Here is a 23,672-nt window from a genome sequence, read left to right as displayed (position 1 = left end):
AATTATATATATTTGACCCTCAAATAACAGGGTGCATAGTTTTTATACTAGGTTACTGATCATCTCTGCTGTTTGTATGTAATTAGTCAACCTGCTATTGATGTTAAAACACTGTATATATTTACATAACATATATTTTGGTTTAAAATATGTGTTGCCTTTCTCATACAAAAATAAACTTTCAAGTGTTTTCCTTTAAAGCAATTAAGAGGATAATAAAGTTGATACATGCACCAAGGATTAAATCTGTCACTGTAGTCATTCTTTTCTTAAGGTATTCTTGATTAGTTTAGGTAGTTGTGAATACTCCATTTTAGTTGATGTGTTACCACCTTTTACAGTTGTTGCATTCTTTAATCTTTCTGTTTGTTAATGTCTTAAGATTTCAAATTATAACCATTAGTGTTCTTTGTATTCTTCTTATGCTAGTCTGTGGGAGGGTGTATTTAGAAAACTCTCCAAATCATAATCTGTTGTATGCTAATACCCCAGGATTCAATAACATCTGCACTAAATGTACACTGTTCTGAGTAAACAGACAATGCAGACAAAACTCACACCTTTTTCCTCCTAATTTTAGTTTTACTGCTGATATTCTTGCAGCTTTAAATGTTGACAGGGATTCATAAAGGTGACCACAATGTGTAGACTACATATACAGTTAGTATGATCTTTCTGAGTGACTAGAAAGCATGAAAAATGTGATAATAATGTTCTTGAATACATATCTTGTATACTTAGTGTAGGCTTTATTGAATCTGGACCATAAGTTTGTACAGAGCATTTTCTGATCATAAGAATGCTTACCAAGGTCTTTAGTATAGTAAGTAGGATTTTTGAGCCATCAGGATCAGCTTTTTAAAAACATTCTTTCTTTTCTTTGAATAGGATACAGTGCCCTTTGCTCAGACTTCCTGAATAAAGCAGTTGGTTTACATTTTTTCCCTACGAGATATATATATATATATATATATATATATATAGACACACAGACACACAAACACAGAACTGTTAACTACTATATTCTTTAATTAGAGAGTTCTTACTGTGTTTCTGAAATGTTGATTCATAGGTCGGAGTTTTCATGTCTTATGGAGGTATGCTTCTCAGCTGCAGTACATTCTGTGCAGTGTCTATATCTCTCTTCTTTGTCTACATGAGAATTTTCCACCAGGTGGAATTATTTCCTTCTGCATCCCAAAGAATATTCAGTGATCCTTCAAATTCTACATAGGTGAGCATACCAAGAGAGAGAGAGTGTGTGTGTGTGTCTGTGTGTGTGTGTGTGTGTGTGTGTGTGTGTGTGTGTGTGTGTGTGTGTGTGTGTGTGTGTGTGTGTGTGTGTGTGTGTTCAAAGTCCTGATGGACCAATACATCTCATACTGAAACATCAACCTCAAATGGTTGACTCCATTTGCAACTGGATTTTTTAGTGGTAAAAATGTCAAGAGGATGTACGAGATTGGACTACAGCAAGGACTGCTATTTTGCCTATTCCCTATTGTAATGCAGTCTTGGAGTTGGTGTATATATAAGTACCATGGAGGGTATGGGGTTGTAGCCCCCATATGTGAGGTGCAAGGGGTCTTGCCCGCTGCATAGAACTTTTTTTTAGTGTTTTTGTGGTCGATGTTTCTGTGTCTAGGGTTTCAGTTCATCAGGATTTTGAATGTATATATACATGTATGTATATATAAATACATGGTGCTCTACCTTGAATTACCTTCTCTGCCCTGAAGCCACTGACTGTGCCATGATAGGCTTCTCTGTACTCTTTTCCTGGACTGGATAAAGTAGTTATTAGTGAATGCATGAATGGATGTATAGACATTTGCATGTAAGCCATTTTGCAAGAATAAGGAATGGCTAACCTGTTATAATGAACTTTATTTTCTTTGCAGTAATAAATGAATTCTTTCACAAATTTGGTTTTATATCATTGTTCCAATAGAGGTGCTCTATGACTCGAGATCTTAGCGAGATCTCTCCATTAACAGTCTTTCCATTAAAATCTAATTATGCCATCAAGTGTTGGGGTGTTTTATGGGCTTAGACCTCATGATAACTTTCTACATTACTGCAAAAGTGACCAACGGCTATTCTTAATTTTCTCCTTCAACAAGATGTCTAATAAAGGAATTTTATGTAGTATGCAGGTCACAAAGTGGCAGAATTTTTTGCTTGCAACAGCTTCATAACTTGAGTAGATTTGAAATATGGTAACTTTAAAATTATATAACAATTAACCCTATAAGTATCCCGCATTTAGAAAACTAAGGGGGAACATTAGGCATCTGTGCAATGAGCAGAGGATGGATAACGGTTATCTGAAAAACTCTATTGTTAAATGCCATAATATTTTAATGTGACATTATTCCTGCCCCTGGTTTCCTGAATATACCTTTGGTCATGGGATATATAAAAAGAGAAATGTTCTCTAAAGTGGTTCATAAGTAGGTACTATACTATCGGCCCTGGGGCCTATACAAGCCCAGCCAAAAAGGTACCCTAGCTTTTGCCACCCAAGAAAATTATTTTCCTGTGCCACTGTCGAGCAGAGCCAAAGAGGTGATCCCCGGGGTGAAGTTCCTATTTCCCATCCAATCATCAAGATTTTTATTGAAGAGTGCTAATACAGAGCTTTGTTTGATATAGATAGGTAGTTTATTCCAGAGTATGGGAAGTCTCTGGGACAGGAATCTATCCCTCCGGCATATTCTGTTATTGTGGTGACAAGGTTTAGGTCCCTAGAGCATGTAGCTTGGAGGGATTGGGATTTCTTTAGGTAGAGCATGTCCAACAGCTTTGGGTTTGACATAGCTTTTTATGTTAGGCAGAGATCACCTCTGAGTAGGCAATATGTGATAGAGTAAAGCTAGAGTTTTTTGAGACGGTCTGCGTAGGGCATTTGTTTGAGGCCAGTAATCCTCTTTGTGAGGTATTTGTGCGGCCTTTCCAGTTGTTGTAGATGTCTTGTGAGGTACATACCAAAAGGGGAGTTGTACTCTATAATGGGTCTAATGAGTGATGAGTAGAGGGGAACAATGACCTCTTTTTTTCTGGATGAGAAACCTTTTGTGATGAGGTGTGCCACGTAGAAGGATTTCCTGACTACTGTGTCGATGTGATTATCAAAGGAGAGACTACTGTCCACCTGTGTCCCAAGGTCTCTTATCACACTTTTGGTGTTAAGTATACTACCACCTATGTTGTAGTTCATGTGTATAGAGTTTTTACCAAAGGGGATGACAATGCACTCTTTGGCATTGAGCTTGAGGCCATGTCTTTGACACCAGGCATCTGTCTCAGTGAGGCCCTTTTGTAGGATGTCCACATCGTTAGGAGTTTTGATTATGGCTCCTACTTTGCAGTCATCTGCAAACTTCATTAGCCAAAGACCTTCTGTGTTAGCCTGTGTTTCAGAGAAGTAGATACCAAACAGGAGAGGACCCAGGACTAAACCCTGTGGTACTCCACTTGCCACTGGTCTGAAGTCAGATTTGGAGTCTGCTACTTTCACAGTGTGGGTTCTGTCAGTGAGCCACTTGGCAACCCATCTTGTGACATAGGGATTTAGACCTAGTTTAGTGAGTTTATCTGTAATTCCAGAGTGGGGATTGGTGTCGAAAGCCTTGGCAAGGTCTAGATAGGCTGTGTGAACCACCTTACCCTTGTCTACGGCTTTGGTGACTGCTTCAAAGAAGTCTATCAGGTTTTTTTGTTGTATCGAATGGTTCAATTTGTTGTATCGAATGGTTGGCAAATTTATTTTTATAGTAATATTCAGTTCAATGAAACAGATTAAGATAAGTTTCCACACCATTATCATCAAAAAGATTGGGGAAATAATTTCTTATTTTGGACTGGGTTGAAAATCTCCGGCCAGGATAGGAATGCTAAGCCAAAACCTAGTTTTGAATGTGACCTTGAAAGTAAGAAAGGGTAAGGGAAGAAAGCAATGCTATCATTCATTAAACATAAAGTGCATTTGGAGTTAATTAAGCATATCACAAGGTAAAAAGAGTAGCAGCACAATCCAGGAAGTATCTGTCATTGCCAGATATGGATTTGCTTTGATGACATAATACAGAAAGTGTCGGGGGGTAGAGGGAAGAAATGCAGACTAAGAGATAGTGCTGTGGAAGTTCTGACTGGCTGTCTCTCTGTCCCTTTCCTTTATCTATCCTTCTATCTCTACCTCTGAATGCTTCTTTTTTCTCTCTTTCTGAAAGGCCCTTCCCAAATATGAAATAATAGTGACAGAGAACTGTACGATGCTGACATATATAATAAAAAGAAGTAGAGAGCAGAGATGCTGAAGCTGTCCTCTCATTTGTGAAGACATTCAATCCTAGCATGTTAAACATGTACTTATGGTCTATAGATCGAACAGTGAAGGAAATATCTTCCATCAAAAATAGGTCAAACGTGCCAGTGTTATGGCTGCCATCTTTAAAAACATTTTTTTATTAAAACAGGAATGACATATATAGCAACAACGATCTTAGCAGTACATGTGTAAGAGATGGTGAGAATTTAATGTAATATGAGACTATGACATAAAACACACGCATATATTTAAAAGAGCACAAGCATTACATCAACTGTCTAACCAATGTAAAGCAGTAAAATCAACCCATTATAAGTTACAAATAATCTGTTGATGTGTCTAGATGTCAAAACTGGTAAAATACCCATTGTAACAGAAGTGTTGCTGTTTGGACATTTGGTTATCCCACTCTTCATAACTTCAAGGACTTCTGCAAATGGTTGCTCCAGCCCATAGAGTATTCTTGTGGAAAAGAATCAGTGTATCGAGTCTTGACGTGTTCTGGATTTGTTTGTGCTTGTGATACTTAATTCAGATGTGGAAATCCAAGATATTATAATCCGTCTACAATCATATAAGCAAACATTCTCCCAAACTCATTCATAAATAATCTTAGTGCGACTGTTGTATCACTGACAACATGTCCCTCATTTTTGAAGTTAACAGACATATGCGTCTAATCCTAGCAGACTTGATTTACCTATAAAATACAATTTTTTCTTTTTGTATATCTCTTCAGTGCTGATTTATATTTCCTTTTCGGTAGTCATTATCTGAGTCAGTAGCATGTTCAAATTTCCTTTAATAATAGATGAGGTTGATGATCACTTTCTGGAAACCATTTTTGTTTGCCCATAATTTGGAAGAAATCTTCATACTTGTGTATTCATACATATTACAACTGTATTACAACTATGGCATGATTTTCTGGTACAGATTTATGTAGTTTTTTAGTTTTTGATGTTTACCATGTTACTCCTAACAGTTTCTCACATTTCATGAACGATTTAGCACTCCAGTTCTAGCTTCCATTAGAAGGACTGCACACTAGCTACTGCTCTGTGCAGATGCATCTTTGCCATAACATTCAGAGAAGGAAGCTAGACAGTGGCTTAAATAATAGCTACATAAAAGCTATGACTTATGTAATACTGACTGAAGCATGCATGTATGCAGTCTGCAGACATGCTAAAGCTTGATTGTTATTCTGCAAATGTATACTAGTTCTACTTGCTTGTTCAACAAGAGCTTTGAGCATAGCTGAAAAGGGTTGCAAGACCAATTTTTCTGCACAGTTAACAGATATCAAATAAATAAATTAATAAGCATGATCACTGCCCAGTAATGGAGCCTGGATCCTATGCCAAAGATTTTCTTAGACATATGTAGGAGATGTGTTACAGGTCTGAAAGAGATGTGAAACCGATAGTCATGGGTGCAATGATGTCAAAGTATTTGCTGCACTGAGAAGCACTGCATAAAGAATACCAATAGTGGGAAGGTCTAGATTAAATTAATTTTCAAGGCTACATAGCTGATAAACACTGATCCAGAATTTTTGTGGATTTTTTTCAGTTTCTGATACGTTATATTTTCTTACTTCAAATGAGCACATCTATGCCTGTTTTTTTTTTTTTTTTTTTACTAAAGTGACAGAGGGATGTGGTACTCTGAGATTTATGGAAGTTTCACAACAACTTATCTCCATTGCCATTGGATTTTAAATTTGAACTGATAAAAGGTGGACTTCTATAACTGATTCTTTAATTGCCATAAGGATGCTATGTTGTTATGAAATGACAGAGAGAGGGATACATTTTTAAAGTATTCAACAGCAGATTTTAAGGAGAGATAAAGTGGTGGTGTCCAGAAGATACTCTAATGAGCAGGACAGAAAAAAAAAACATCATGTTTCTTGAACGACAGTAATAGTGCACTTTTTGGATCTTGTCCTTTCACTGGATTGCAAAGGTTAGCACATTATCATAAAGTCTGTCAAACCAAATGCCAGCCACCATGAAATCATCATTTGCAAAAGATAAGATACAGTCTAAAGTGCTATCTTACCAGAAAATGTGTTTGTTCTTGTCAATAGTTTTACCAGTTTGACAAGGACAAGTGACTGAATGCAGTTGTGTAGGAATAATCCATTCATTAGTTTCTAGTTTGTTGTAAGTCTGCTTTGAAAAAATCAGTTTGTGTTCTGACACTAATAAGTGTGAATCTTTGACAGTGTAAAAATGGAGAATTATATCTACTGAATATGAAATTGTTGGGCCTTGGAGTATTTGTCTTTCTCTGAAGTATGGTGACCGTGCAGTTAGCAATGTAGCAGGGATGTGGGAATACAGTGCTCCAAATTGGGGTGCAAGGGAGGTTTATCCCCATCAAAACACGACTTTAAAGGAGAACAGAGACTGATGACATTCTGTGTTCTGCTGTAGTTTTTTTCTGTGTGTTTTTATAATTCCAGGACCAGAATTATGGGTCTTGGAACTGAAATAGGAAGCCTTTTTTAACCACTACTCTTACCTTTACATATTGCTAGTTAGCCATTGCAGAATATGTTATGCAGTACGTTTAGGCAAATCAGGCAGAAATAACCATAGGCTACAGTACTTTCTGACTCATTTTATTTGTGCTGATATAAACTATTTTTTGTTCTCCTTCTGTGAACAGTAGAGTATATGTAATTGATTCACAACAAATTATGCCTATCCATCCTGTTCTTCTAAGAATCCTGTCCTGCCTGAAAATGTTAGACACCAGTGGTAAGATTTTTGTGTGAGGACTGTGTTCATATAATCATACTGTTATTGTTCCTGTTAACACAAAAGGGACAGGATTATAAACTATCATTAGTGTAACCCAACCTTGATAGAGAGGCAATTTGCAGAAGATGCAGAAGGTATATGAACCATCTTACTGACATAGGGGCTTCTCCCAAAATGTTCACAGGGTTTGATAAAATAGTATTACTTGTCATGAGGCCAAGGGTGGGCTGACAATCTTAATCAACACACAGCACTGGCAAAGATTAAGCAGCTTAATGTCTGTGGTTGTAATTTTCAGATTTCCAGGTTATATACTTGTAATGTGGTTAAAATATGAGGTTACTGATGTAACTCACTGCTTGCAGGCAGATAACAGAGTGTCCAGAGATCAGAAAGAATACGTGGTGAGTGTGCTGCAAGAGAATAAATGAGCTGCTTGCTCTAGAACAACGACACACAGTAAGACATAGCATGGTCAGCTGCAGGAGCAAGACATAAGAATCTGTGTATATAGATAACAAAACATATGTTGCTGCTTTGTAAATGAGCATGGGGGGGAGGTGGCATTATATATATTGTGGCAGGGCATTCTGGCCAATGAGATACAGTTTTGACTATATTAGCTGACCCAGCATTTAGAAGAGGTGGAGATTATTGACATAAATTTTCCTTTTACAATGGTAAATGTGTTCCGTCCACTCTTGGAGACTAGGTCACGGACCATACCGAGCGTGCCAGCTTCGTGTAAGTGAGGCACATGAGTAAGATGACTTGTTGTGATTAGCAATGCACAGATCCCCTTCTAGACAGCTTGACTACACCAGTTATGTTTAACTAACTTGAGAAAAAACATCGTCCATTAGCTCCCTATATCTGGGTTCAGTGGCTATGGTCAGAATAGGCCCTGGTCTTTCTGAGCCATTGGTTCTCGAAGGGGGAAGGGTGTTAAGGCAAGACTGTCCATTAGCCTCTTTGTTTTTGTTTTATCCAATTAAACTGTGAGATGTCCTGGTTAATTTAGCTTTTGATTCAGAACATCATTCATGAAATGCTCATTGAATGGAACAAATGGTCCATGCCTTCTGAGCTGAAGCTTGTCTTGTTTAAAATGCTTTTATATCCCAAGATTCCTTACATTATGCAGGGTCTTCCCATATACGTCCATGGCACAGTTACATAAGTGGGACATTAGGTTATTACAGCTTTTCTGGCCTCCCAATAGGAAGTAAATCACAGTATCCCTTTGCAAAGTTTAGGGGGAATTCAACTCGCTTGTGGCTGACATACCAAGCAGTGATGTTAAGATCCTTTATTGAATTATATCACTTCACCTTTCATTCTACGCAGCAAAAATGTCTTTGTGATACTCTGTCTTGCCTACCAGTTATCACTCTTCCTGGTTTCCTTAGTCCCTGGGCGTGGAACAAATAATGACTGCTATATTGCATTGCCTTGGGAAATTCATAAGAGGAGTGTCACCATAAGTACTTCACAATATTTAAATGTAGTATCTATAGTTGTTCTCTCCCCCTTTAAAAAGAACAACGCCTTTCAAAAGGTTTTGTAGTTACAACTCTGTTTTGCAGCAAACCTGCACTTCCTTCCACTTTACTCATTCTTTCTCTTACAGTTACGGTTCAGAAAAGACATATTTTTTCAATATCAATTATTGCCTGCCATGGGCATAAAAGACATTTTATTTATTTTACATTTGTTTCGTGGGAAGGTCTGAGTGGGTAGAGGAGCCCATTTTCAGCGGAGGTTCGGGAGAACAGCTCTACTACAGTACATGTAAATACATTATCTGAAGTAGTATTAATTAAATAGATAAGTGGGAATTGATATACAGTAATAGGGAATGTTACTTTGTTGACTCGGCATACTGATCAGCATGTGGGATGCTGTGGTACACAGGGTTTTTGGCAAACGTGTAACATTATGTTAACTAAATGACAGACAAAACTAACAGAGCACCTAACCTAATATACTGATCAGCATGTGGGATGCTGTGGTACACAGGATTTTTGGCAAACGTGTAACATTATGTTAACTAAATGACAGACAAAACTAACAGAGCACCTAACCTAATAAAGGACAGAATTTTTTTGCCAAAAGCATAACATTATGTTAATCTAATGACAGGCAAAAAAAAAACCATAGTTCCTAACCTACTAAATTACAGCGTCACATGATAACAGTAGACTATGTACATTTTTGATGATCAGTAGTGTTTTTTTTATATAACCATAGAACATAATATTGTTCTTACCTAGTAGAAGAAAAGTTTTATCAATATTTTATTTGTGAGTGTATAAGAATTAAGAGAGGGAGTAGTGAAAGGGATGGGCTTGGAGTATTCTAGTGTTGTTGTATACCTATAGTATATTTTTGAGTGCATGGCAGTTATTAGGTTTGTGAATTATTGAGTGGGCTGCAATTAGTTGGTTCAGGGATAATAGAGTTGGTAGTTCCATCCAGTTTCAGTCCCGAAGGCCAGAACAGTGGTGGGCTCTGTAGGGATGATTAGTAGCAAATCTTTGCTATTTTATTGTAACATGTCTATAATTTATTCGTATCAAAGTTTTGGAGGTTTGGGAAGCTAGGGAAGGCGTATAGCAGGGTGGAGAGCAGGTGTGTTCTAGCTATGGAGTGTCAGGTTGTGCTGTGTGAGGTAAGGTTTGGATCTATAGAGTGACCTAAGATTTATGTGGACCTTTTTTAGGGATAGTGCTATGTGTTTATCAAATTTTAGAAAATGATCTATTGTTACCCTGAGGAGCTTGGTGTGTTCATCATTTTCAATTTTAGTATTGTTGGCAGAATGTATAATGAATGGGGGCAGGCGGTTCTGTGTTTTGGCACTGGTGAATAGTATTAGTTTTGTTTTGTTATGGTTGAGTATCAGTGGGTAGTCTGAGTCACAGTTTTGAATGTATGAGAAGGATTTCTGGGTTCTTTCTAGGAGTTCGGGTAGGGTTTGAGCTGGGCAAATGAGAGTCGATTCGTCTGTGTATTGTATAATGAAAGCAAGTTGGGTGGCTGTCTAAAGTTTGTTTGTGAATATGGTAAATAGTAGGTTGACCAAGGATAGATACTTGTGGTGCATATACTCAGACTAGTAGTAGGGGGCAGAGACTGTTTTAACACCTTATTGCTGTTTGTCAATCAGTTAAATAATTATGGAACCACAATAGTGTTGACTGGGAAAGCTTCAGGGAATCTAGTTCAGTAAGTCATTTTTGATACTTTTTGATGTGATACTGTATCAAGTGCCTTAGACGTGTCAAGAAACATGGAGGATACATGGTGATCCTTGTTCCTGAGGTCATTGATAGTGTTGTTGAAGGTAATTAGAGCTGTAGTGGTTCTGTGCTTGGGTCTAAAGGCATGTTGAGTAGTGGTGAGTAGGTTGCTGCTTTCTAAGTAGTGAAGGAGTGTACATGAATGCATTTTTCAAGGATTTTGGCCAGTGATGGGAGTACTGGTCAGTAATTGGAATAATCTGTGGAGGAGCCACCTTTGTGCAAATGGATGATATGAGAGATTTTCCAGAACCTGCAAGGTATTGTTCTGATAGGGACCTGTTGATAAGATATGGACTTTGCTGCTCTTTTGAGAAATTTGGTTGGAAGTTGGTCAGCGGCGAGGGTTGTGGATTTTAGTTTGAGTAAATCTGTTTTGATGGTGCTTGTTTCGATTGGAGTGATACAAAATGTTTTGGGGCTAGGTTCTGAAGCAGTTGGAATTGAAGGAGGTACATTGCTGTTGTTTATTATGTAGGATAATATTGAGTTTATGAAATGGGAGTTAAATTGTGATGCTATGCTATCTGTGTTATTTGTGGTGGTGGGTGAAGGAGTAGTAATTTGATCAGGATTGAGGGGCTGATTTATGGTTGCTCAGAATTTTGGGGGATTATTTATGTGATTTTGTTGGGCTGAAGTATAATATGCTTTTTTATTGCTACCAGAGGCTGAGGCCTTATTCTTTTTTCAATTGCAATCTCTATACAATAATGTTAATAAGAAGGAACAATTGTCTAATCTATTTAAATCTCCATCTTTACAATACACCATTGTCCTAAGGTAAGAAACCTTTCTGAACAAATATGCTGTGTCTCCACTTATTAACATTGTACTGATTATGTCCTATATCCTGAGCAAGGCTTTTCAAGAAACACATCTTCAGCACCTCGGTCTACCTCTTACGGATCCCCATGATCTTTCTACCCTTCAAAGGCCCTTTAAGCTGATGTATTCCCTGTAGTGGAAAATACATGCTTGGAGGTGCTTGTTTCTACTGTTTATTATGCCTGATCATATCTGCCTTAATGATTCAACCAATACGCCTTGCTGGAAGTGTGACTTCAGTGACTACACTGTTGACTGGGGGCATGTTATTTGGAGTTGTAGGAAGTTGACTCAGTACTGGTCATCACTGCAGGCTGCTCTGCTGATTTTTTTTTCTCCTAGTGATGCAATCTCTATATGTGACCTGGTGGTCTTTGGCTTTACCCAACATGAGGACATTTGTTATTCCTTCAGATCCTGGTCTTGCTTGCTAAAAAAAGCAATAACTAGGTACAGGTTGGATACTTCCCCTCCTAAAGTGGAGGGATTTTAGCACATACATAAAGATGTGTGTGGTGCAGAATATTGCCTAGCAATACACAGAGAAACCATATCCAAGTTTTTAAACATTTGGACCCCAATTTTCAGTCTTGATGAGCTTAACCTGGAAATGGTGTTCTAACATGGCAGTATGTATATAGTATTTTTTGCCTTATACTAGTTTTGTGGTATTGTATGACCTTGGTGGCTATTCAATGCTGACTAGTATTTCCTGTCAAGGAGCATATTAAATGTAATCTATGGTGAAATTGTGCCCTTCTGTTTCTTTGATGACCTGCCCATCCTCCTTCATGTGTAGTTTGGAAATTATCTTAAGTTTCCTTTTAACTTTATCCATGCATAAAATGTTGTTTCTTGCCACATGTACACTTATTTTATTGTTCTGTATTACCTTTTAGCAAAACTCTATTTACCTTTGTAATTTGGTTTGCATACTCTAGTCGACACTTTTTTTTTGTCTCCAAATGGAGTAATAGTTAAAAACACACCTGTTTATTTTTCTATAAATTTTTAAAGAACGATTCTTTTTGAATGGTAGAAATTTATTTCTGTGTATATAAATTAAATAAAGCAAAAAAAGAAAAAAACACTGTGTGAGTAGTATGAGAAAACTTCATGATGGGGAACGAGGCCTGGATTTGCAAGGAGTCAGGTGGCTTTGACCCAAGTAGATGCATCTTTTGAACTGAACAGAAAAATGGCAGTGCCATTAAACAAATTCAATATGTTGGTTTGTCCAAGGAGCCTCATTACTGACATAGTCCTGATACACATAGTGCAGTCCACCTGGTCAGTTAGTGCAGTCGAAGAATGAAACAGTAATATTAGTAGTTTATTGGTTAACTAAGTCATTATCAGAAAAGGAAGGATACACATTAAATGAAATATACAAGGAGGACTGATAGGAGATATTTGAAAACAAACAGAAACTTGACAGACTGTGTGGTGTAGTGAAAGAAAACACAACAAAAACATATAATGTGGGAGCTTAGAAAATACAAAATAAATGTCCGACCCATCTGTATACCCCTGTAAGATCATGACACCATTGTTTATTAACTGGTATGCATAACCGTTCACAGGAAATCCATGGTGGGAACCAGAGATCAAATTATAAAACTTCTACTATGTAAAGCAGCCAAATAGCATCCCTGCACAAGCAGTACTACAGGAAGGTTTAACTGCATTCCAATAAATTATTTTACCTGAGAGGACCAGGAGCTTCTCTCTGGTAACACCCAACAGAATATCTCAACAGCCACATCTCCTTTGTTGGTTAGCAACCAGTCATGCACTTTTAAATCTACCTTTTTTTCTGTTTTGGACTAGTGCCACTTATTTGGGTTACATTCTGTATTCCAATAGAGTATTTTCAACAAAAATCATTTTTCAACATTAAACTTTTTTCTTAACATATAGCATGTAATGCTAACACTACATTATTATTTTCGGGATTATGTCTGTAAAGTGAAGACCATGAAACTGAAATTTTGTTTGTGGTGCCCATAAAACTGAACAACACATTATTTAAAAATTATAATTTTTAGTTTATTTCTGAAACTATCTGTCAGAACAGGTGACAGATCATTTTTGGTGTTGTTGGACATAATTCCTGTGTTTTTGTTGTGTCAGACTTCATCTGCTACAGTTGTATTTTTTATAATTTGTGAGGCTGTGTTACAAAGGAGTTAGTATATATAAGTAAGAGGTTGTAGGGTTGAATTCCCCAGAAGGTGGTTGCAGGGATACCCCTGCAAAAGAACACTGTTTTAAGTTTAGTTTGTTTTTGTTCCTGCCACATATTTACATTGAATAATATTCTTTTTAATCAGCTGGTTTCATTTCAATGGCTTTCAAGTGCTAGACATTCAAAGTCCAGCCATAGATCATTGTTTGCTGTTGTTGATGTTGCTACTGTGACTTGAAGTTTTATTGCACGTGTCTCTCATCCACTCACCTTTCCATGGCTAGCTCAGGTCCTTTTCAGCTCCTACATTGGCCTTAAGGATAAAGGTAACTATGACATATAGGGAAAATTTAGAGTAACCAGTCAAGCGGCATGTTTCTGGTGGTAAGTGGAAACCAAAATACCTGACAAGAACAATTCTCTCAGACTAAGAGAGAAGATGTAAAAGTCTGTACAAACACTGAGCGGAGATCAGGTTTGAACCCCATTCCCATGAAACTGTGGTCTTTTCAGTAAGCCAGCATATTACTCAAAATAGTGACAAACTTATTGAAGAATTTCTGGAATTTCCCATTAATGCTTCTCTCTAATGCCAATGTATAATAACATTAACATGTATAAAAATCGATTTCTGAATTATGAAGAACAACTTCTATCATTTTCTGCTGACATTCAATAAATGAGATGCAATGTTCATACATCCCAATATAAATTATTTTACTGTTAGCTAAGATCATCAGTGTTTTATTCCTTGATCAAGTCAGTCATTAACCAACCTCACTTAAGAAGTGGTACACCGTTCCTGCAGACAGTTGCCACGTTACAGGGAAACAGTGTTGTAACATTCTGTTGTGGCTTTAAGTCAGTGTTTTGGTTAAGATACTTTGAAACAGATTAATAGCGAAAGCAAAACCGTCTGCAGAGGATGGCAAAAAACAATTATATAATTGACCTGTATGTTGTGTTTCTTTCCATCTTTAACATATAGAGAAGCAGATGACTTAAAGAGAAGCACCAGATGCATGCCCGCACATTACGACCAATGTTTAGGAACAATCCTGGTAGTCCTATGAGCGGTAGAGTAAGGCATGTCAAGGATGAATTAAGATACAGGATTTAAAGTTGTCATGCCTTCTTTGCTACAACAGGATATCTGACTTCCCCACATAGATAATGTAAACAATATCCATAGCCTTTAGGAAATGTGGTGGGGAATAAATACAGGAAAGGAGAAAAACAGAGAAAATGCAAATAAACTTTTACTTTAATAGTCTTTACGTTTCTGCCAGATCCCAAATTAAATTCATTCCTACTCCCTAGATACAAGGTACTGCATTATTCATGGATAAGTAAATGTTCAAAACTAAGGTAATAGCAGGTCAGGGGTTTGTCAAGCAAACATTCAAGTCTAGTTTAAAAGTTACAGTTAAAATAATCAGGCACTGAGTAATAAATTTGTTCTAGAAACTTTAACTTTTTTAACACAAACATCAAGTGGGGCTGACAGTTGAAATGTTATGCAACAGGAAAAACATGAACATGTATTGATGTGCCTGACTGTTTTTACTTGTTGCCTATAATTGCCTAGAAATTTTTGGATAATACATATTTTTTCCACATGATAGACTCCCTTTTTCATTCATTCATTTCAATGACAGCTTCATCCAATTCACTTATCCTGTATAAATGATGTATGCACAAATGCAAATTGTCCTATTGACTGCTACATGTGTTTGCATATGTACACCACAGAAAGTACTAGATGCCTGGAATAATGAAACCTTGGAAATGTATTTCACTAGGATAGGTGGCAGCCAAAGAGAAAAAAAAAGTGTTTCATTCTCTATCTAATCTTCAATTAAGTATCACAAAATAAATCCACCACCTGTGCAACATTAACAGAAACAGAATGTGGATATTTGTTCAGCAGAAGCGAGGATCCAAGGCATTTTAGAGGGTCTGAGGATACGGCTTTCAGTGGGGGGTTAAAATAGCTTGTTTGCCATATCCCTAAATGTTAAGAATTTGCCTTTCTGATTGAAGTGACATCACAGTTCCCAACAGTTTAGGCTAGGCCAATTAATCATGAAGGCGTTAATCACATGCAGGTGCAGTCTGCTCACTATTTGACAGTGATGACAAGAAAAACTGCCCCTTATTCATGGGTCCTAAACATAAGGGGGGTCTAAAAACTGCCTGAGAGATGACATAAGACTGCACAATTACTTTAATTACATGGAGTGTACAGATGTGTACATCTGTAATTCCAAGTTGTGCCAAATAAAGCTGAAAATTCTTTTATGGTTATAGGAAACTGGTTAAATTTAGCATACACACAGCTTTTCTAAATATATAATAAAAATATCAGTTCAACATTTCTGTAAACAACAGTTGTTTCAAAACTGCCTAGAAGCCTTTGTACAGAAAAGGCAGTGGTTATGAGATTCTGTAATAACCTCCATTATCATATCCCAGAACACACTCATTCACTTTGTGTGGGAGAATTTGCACACATGACTTATTTTAAGATCGTTGTGTGTTAGTGGCCTTAACCCCGTGAAAGTGAATGTACAAAAGTCTAAATAAAAAAGTGGAATGAGAAGCACGTTGGAAGTAAGGGGGTCCAGAAAACAGTTCAGTCACAGATGAGAGAGGAATCTTTAGCAAGATGGGACTGTGCGTGCTGGAATCACTTATTCACAAGATTAAAAGCCAAAAAATACTGCAAGGCCTTCATGCCAAATTAAAAGTAGTTCTCCATACAGAACATAAATGCAAGTGCATCAGAGGTAAAAGAATGAGTGAAAACAAGACATTCGCTAACCAAATCCGAGATGGAGGGTGTAAATTCTTCGATAACTGAATGTTGCAGTGCAATTTCCTGAAGGATAAGAAGCATGACAAAATATGTCTAGAATGACTGTATCTTTATATGCTGTGCAGTGGGCTTGGGGAATGGTTGAAAATAGCCTGGGGACTAGCAGACATCTCATGCAGCTAACTAATATGTCACCTTTAATGCCATCAACACATATTTGTTAGAATATTGCATCGTTACTTACATTGCTCAAGTCAAATCTCTCACGGTCTTGACCTTTCCCCGTGGGATCTAATATACTGAACAAGTAACAGAATCAGTAGCCCGATGAGCCAATCCCAAATGTCCAATGTTACTGGCATATTTAGCCACTGTTTTAAAGTGCCTGATCACATGGTTACCTGTTGCTATCGCATCATGTATTCCTTGAATAAGATTAAGTCCATGGCATTCCTCAGTATTAGTAACTACCAGATGATGAGCAGCAGAAAAGGTAATGCCATGAACTAGACTGCATTGTTTTTTTTAAAAAAGGTTAGTCGGCATTGAAGACAAATTTTGTTTGAAAGATGAGTAAATTCTTTGAGGAGGTAGATTGCCTAACAGCTACTGTTTTTGTTTCATTTCATAATAGGCCCAGCACTGCTCCAAAATCCCTGCATAGGTTTAATGCTGAATTAACAACTTCAGTTTCCCTCTTTAAAATACAGCCATCCACAAATATTTTGAATATACTTTTCCCCTACCTTCTTGACACAGCTTCCTCAGAAGCTGACAGTTTATAACCTTTAGTTAGTTCTGCTATTTCTAATTCAAAAAGCCCAGGGGACAGTAGACAACCTGTCTGGTGCCCCTTGCAATGACCCCTGCTGAGGACACCTACACATTTACCAAAACTTCCAAGACACGGTCACTGTATAACACTTCCACCCATGTAGTGCAATACTAGCCAGACCTTCTTCACACACACACACACACACACACACACAACCCCCCCCCCAAAAAAAAACAAAAAAAAAACATGAAAATCACCATTCTAAAGATTCAAAAGCTTTTTGTATAAAACAGAATAATTATGTTAGCTTAATTTTGTTTCTACACACCCTCATAAACTGAAACACTGTCCACAATTATTTAGTCCTTGAAGTCCTTGCAAAAAATCCTCCTAACCCTACTTGTAATAAGACCCTGTGCATACAATTAAGACCTTATCTGGATGACTGGTGAGAATTTTGGCCAGGATTTTTACATGCAAATTAATAAATGTGACGGATATATACTTCCTCTTATCTGCTGTGTTTTTCATTTCTCTCAGGCAAGACAACTAACCAGGCTTTCATCATAGCTGATGTGGACTGCTTATAGCTAAAAACTATATTAAATACCATTCAAGACCCTGAATGATGCCTTGCCTCCCCAATTATAACATTTTACCAGATAACCATCAAGCCCTACTGCCTTATTTTGTATTAATGTTGCGATAGTTAAAGTTTCCATGTCAATAACAGGCCACTCTAAGGAGTTAGCATTTGCCTCCTCAGAATGCTTCTTTCATTCCCACTGTCCTCAGGATTCCAATACATTTAATTTATATAAGCAGGAATAAAATTTTATAAATTGCTCTGTAATCTCTTTAGTGTTGTGATGGTGGACAGGCAAAGGCACAAATGAAAGCTTTCCATGAGAAACTGTCTTGGATAAAAGTGTTCCGTCCTATTTTAGTTAATGGGTTGGCTGGGATAGTGGACTGATCAGTTATGGACCCATGTCAACTAGAGTCCAGGAGTAACAGCAGAATATTGAAAAGGTAGTAAACATAGTAAAAATGACTAGTTATAAAACTGTAACTACAACAGGATACATTTTGACAGCTTTTAGTTCCAGTTTGACCTTGATCAGTCAGAGGTTGTGGTTAATAAATTGAATGAATACATAAAAGTAATCACACAGCAAAGAAATTGAATATTCTGTTTTATATAACTGCTACCCGTTTGATATTTTATAGAATTGCCATGCTTTCCCAAAGGAATACCGTTACAAGTTTTGTATTTTTTTATATATTACAGTGCTCATATACTTTTAATACATTACATAGAAAAACATTCATGAATGTCATACATTTTTTACTAAACATGTGTACTGCAAGTGCAGTCTGATACTTACAGCTCTCAGTTCTAACAAATTTTCTTATAGGATATTTGCAGGTTTACATAAATCCTCACAAGCTTTATTAACCTGAATGCCCTCAGTGTCTTTGACCTTAGATGTAGAATTAATGTTTCAGGAAATACTGGAACATGGACTGATACTGGCCTATTCCTGCTTTTAACATCTAAAACCTTCTTCAGGTTGTGATCTGATACTAGTGTCACTTACAGCTGACATACCTGCAGCGTTAAATCTCCTGGGAATGTAAATTGCCATTCCTTCTCATGCTCTAGCCACTAAATAACAATCTCTTTGCCCCTCATCCATCCTACTTAGACCAGTTGCGCTTTCTGGTGATTCACCATCTTACTAAAAAGTTAACCTTAAACTGGATCTAACTCAATATTAAAGTCTCCATTGATAAGGAAAATATAGCCCTTTTTAGCTGTAAGTTTCCATTGCCTAAAAAATTCCCTATAGAATGTGAGTCATTTTAATAAGTTCATACATGAATTCCTTGCTATACAAGGGTGACCTTTTACCCTGCCCTACTGTACTAACTACCAACTTCCCTGACTTTGGACCAGTTTTTCAGTACTTTTGTTTAGCATCATGAAGAAAGGCAATGATGACAATTTCCACCCCTCCACCTAACATATGATTGAATATCACTATTTGGATTCTTCTTCTTCTTCTCTTTTGGCTGTTCCCTTTAGGGGTCACTTCAGCAGAACTTCTGTTTCCATTTCTTCCTGTCCTCTGCATAGGTTCATAGGTTGGTACTAGGCTATCAGCCCTAGGGCCTATGCAAGCCTAGCCATAACAATTCCCAGGCTATTTCTTCCCACACTATTTACTTCCCTGGACCCCTGTCTTGCAGGGTGACTGCCGTGATCCCCAGGGTGAATTTCCTTTCTCCCATCCAATTGTCAAGGTTCCTTTTGAAGAGGACCAAAGAGGCACACTGCTTGACATATATGGGCAATCTATTTCAGAGTCTGGGGAGTCTCTGGGTCAGGAACCTATCCCTCCAGCATGTTTTGTTTATTGTGATGACAAGGTTTAGATCCCTGGAGCGTGTGGCTCTGAGGGATTGGGATTTCTTTAAGTGTAGCGTGTCCAACAGCTCTGGGTTTGACATGGCCTTGTATGTTAAGCAAAGATCGCCTCTGAGTAGATGATATGCAACAGAGTATACCTGGAGTTTTTTAAGGTGGTCAGTGTAGGGCATCTGCTTTAGGCCTGTGATTCTTTTAGTGAGGTATTTCTGTGGCCTTTCCAGTTGTTGCAGATGTCTTGAGAGGTACATACCAAATGGGGCATTGTATTCTATAATGGGTCTAATGAGGGATGAGTACAGTGGGACGATGACCTCCTTTTTTCTGGATGAAAAGCTCTTAGTGATGAGGTGTGCCACATAGAAGGATTTCCTTACTGTTGTGGCGATGTGGTTATCGAAGGTGAGACCACTGTCCACCTGTGTCCCTAAGTCTCTTATCAAACTTTCGGTGTTTAGTGTACTGCCACCTATATGGTAATTCATGGATAAGTGTTTTTTCCCAAAGGGGATAACTATACATTTCTTGGCATTGAGCTTGAGCCCATAGCTCTGGCACCAAGCATCTGTTTCTGTAAGGCCCTTTTGTAGAGTATCCACATCATTTGGGGATTCAATAATGGCTCCTAGTTTGCAGTCATCTGCAAACTTTGTTATCCAGAGTCCTTTAGTGTTGGCCTGTACTTCAGAGAAGTAGATGCCAAACAAGAGCGGTCCCAGGAATGAACCCTGAGGTACTCCACTTGTCACTTGTCTGGAGCTGGATTTGGAGTCGGCTACTTTTACAGTGTGGGTTCTATCAGTAAGCCAGTTAGCAACCCATTGGGTGACGTAGGTATTAATGCCCAGCTTAGTAAGTTTATCTATGATTCCAGAGTGGGGGATGGTGTCAAAGGCCTTGACAAGGTCTAGATAGGCTGTGTGGACCACCTTACCCTTGTCCATGGCTCTGGAGACTGATTCGAAGAAGTCAATCAAGTTCAGGAGACAAGATCGGCCCTTCACAAACCCAAACTGGGTGGGGTCCAGTGTTTGAAGGTTGCCAATGTCTTTGTTTATAAGTTCCATGATAATACGCTCCATGGCCTTGCAGATAAGGCTTGTCAGACTGATGGGATGGTAGTTTCCGGGATCCAAGGAGGATCCCCCCTTGTGGAGTGGGATAACTGTAGCTGTGCGCCACTCAGTGGGCACAAAACCTGAGGTGAGGCTATGATTAAACATGACACTTAGGTGAGGTGCCAGTTCATATTGTAGTTCATGTAGTACACAGCCCGGGATGTCATCTGGTCCCATGGATGCTGAATTCTTAGCTTTGGAGAGTGCGTTTTTTACCTGTCTGGCCATTATTACTGGAATTTGGCAATCTTCCGGTATTGAGATGGGCCATTTAGGGGGTGAGAGGGGGGTGAAGTTGGCACTGAATCGATCTGCCAGGATATTAGCAATATCCTTGGGATCAGTATATTTAATGCCATTCTGGTTTAGCTCAGAGCAGATCTGAGCATTGCCATTTAGATTCTTGACATAGTTATAGAATGCCTTGTTGTTGTCTTTGGAATCTTTGGCAACTTTATTTTCGTAACTAGCTTTGGAGGATTTTATGAGAGATCTCAGTTTCTTACTGAGGCTGGTAAGGAAGTTTTTTGCATCCTGGGATTTTCCTCTTTTCTGCAACAGTTTCTTCCTTTTGTTGTAAAGTTTGTTTATGGCAGGGGACCACCAGATTGGCTTCTTTTTTTTGGATGAGAGCATCTTGGTTCTATTTGGGATGGCACAATTTATGCATTGTGGATGTGCTCGTACATTGCCTTAGTGTAGGATTCAGCAGTTGAACTTTCAGCTCCCGTGTGCATATTGCACTGTCACACCAACTACCTGCATGTCCTCTCTCACTATGTCCATAAACCTTATCTTAGGCCTTCCTCTTTTCCTCTTACCTGGCAGCTCCATCCTTAGCATCCTTTTCCCAATATACCCATCATCCCTCCTCAGCACATGTCCAAACAAACGCAATCTTGCCTCTCTGACTTTGTCTCCAAACCGTCCAACCTGAGCTGACCCTCTAATATACTTATTCCTAATCCTGTCTACCCTCATCATACCCAGTGCAAATCTTAACATCTTTAACTCTGCCACATCCAGCTCTGACTCCTGCCTTTTGTCATTGCTACCGTCTCCAACCCATACAGCATAGCTGGTCTCACTACCCTCTTGTAGACCTTCCCTTTCACCCTTACTAGTACACGTCTGTCACAAATCACTCCTGACACTCTTCTCCACCCATTCCACCCTGCCTGTACTCTCTTCTTCACCTCTCTTCCACACTCACCATTACTTTGAACTGTTGATCCCAAGTACTTAAACTCATCCACCTTCGCCAACTCTACTCCATGCATCTTCACCATTCCTCTATCTTCCCTTTCATTCACACACATATATTCTGTCTTAGTCCTACTGTACTTCATTCCTCTCCTCTCTAGAGCATATCTCCACCTCTCCAAGGTATCCTCAACCTGGTCCCTACTCTCACTACAGATCACAATGTCATCTGCAAACATCATAGTCCATGGGGCTTCCTGTCTGATCTCGTCTGTCAACCTGTCCATCACCATTGCAAATAAGAAAGGGCTCAGAGCTGATCCTTGATGTAATCCCACCTCCACCTTAAATGGATCTGTCACTCCCACTGCAGAATTCACCACTGTCACAATACCCTCATACATATCCTGTACTACTCTGACATACTTCTCTGCCACCCCTGACTTCCTCATACAATACCACAACTCCTCTCTAGGCACCTTATCATATGCTTTCTCCAAGTCAACAAAGACACAATGCAACTCCTTCTGACCTTCTCTATATTTCTCCATCAACACTCTCAGAGCAAACATTGCATCTGTAGTGCTCTTTCCCGGCATGAAACCATACTGCTGATACTTTTACATTTTTAATTTAGTCATGTTTTTAATATTCAATTAATCTCTATGAAATAATTACATCTGGCAATATTCTGTCATTACCTTTTGGAGGATTCTTTTTCTTATGATGGGATGAGAGCACCTCCCCAAAAATATTATGTGAGATATATAACAGTGTAACATATTCCGTGCATCCTGTACTACCACTGAACTTACCCTTGCCTAAGTACAAAGCAATCTGGTTCTATTCCTATGAGCTAAGAACAGCACTGATCTCATAGGCAATCTGCAGGATACCTACAACTATATTAACTGAATCCATTGTCTGATTCTCTGCAGCCCTACTCTGCTCCTGTATGATGTAGAACATTACCTGGCTACTCTAGCCCTCAAATTATCACCCTTGAGTAGTTCATCTGTCAGCAAAGAATCTCCAGGACTCATCAGTGCAGATGAATATTTCATAAGAAAGAAAAAAGTAATAACCTTAATCTTATACAGCCTAAATAAGCATTGTTTAATACATTATGTTATGCATGATAATTATAAACACTTGTCTATGTTGCAGATAAAAATTAAGCATTTGAATTCAAAATAATTAACTAATTTGATATGTTTATGAAGTCTGCTATTGGTTTATTTCTTGTCTACTTCTTGACCTCTTAATATGTGATTTACAATGCTTCACAGCTCCTCAGAAGTCATACACTTAGGCTGCTATCCCATATTGAGCAAATAATGTACCTGACTTTCTACAAACTAGCCACAAGCCTACTGAGGGCCTGCCTTGTATGTCCTTCATCTGGTAATTTTAACCATAGATTAAGAAACAGGGGAAGGCTAGCAACATGCATTCAATTGGCTACTGCAGTCGCACTTTGACGTGCTGTAGGATAAGCCTATGTAGCACAGTTTTCCATCAAGAAGTGATCCAAACCATCCAACAAGCAGTGTGATGTACAGCACACATTATACCAAACTGCAATATATAAAGGACATGTAGTATACATAACAAACATGTTTTAACATAGTTTCCCAAATGAAACATTTTCCTAGAAAATGTTTCCCCCACATACTTGTTTGGTATGCAGTCTAGTCTTTCAGATCCTCGGTACTCCTACAGCATTCATCAGTGGCACTGGAAATGTTTGAGAAAAATTCCAAGCATGTTTTACAAATCTGACAGTCCTTGTCAGGTGATTTGTTACTATCTCTCCTCTCCAATCACTTACAGGCTTGAGTGTCTTACTTAGCTTATTTCTCTGAGGCTAAAGGTAATTTGTCTGTTCGTGGGTCCTTTTGGTTT

The sequence above is a fragment of the Protopterus annectens genome, chromosome 13.part0 (genome assembly GCF_019279795.1).
Source record: "Protopterus annectens isolate FY-2018-M chromosome 13.part0, PAN1.0, whole genome shotgun sequence".
Classification (NCBI taxonomy): Eukaryota; Metazoa; Chordata; order Ceratodontiformes; family Protopteridae; genus Protopterus; species Protopterus annectens.
Note: the sequence above shows the minus strand (reverse complement) of the source record.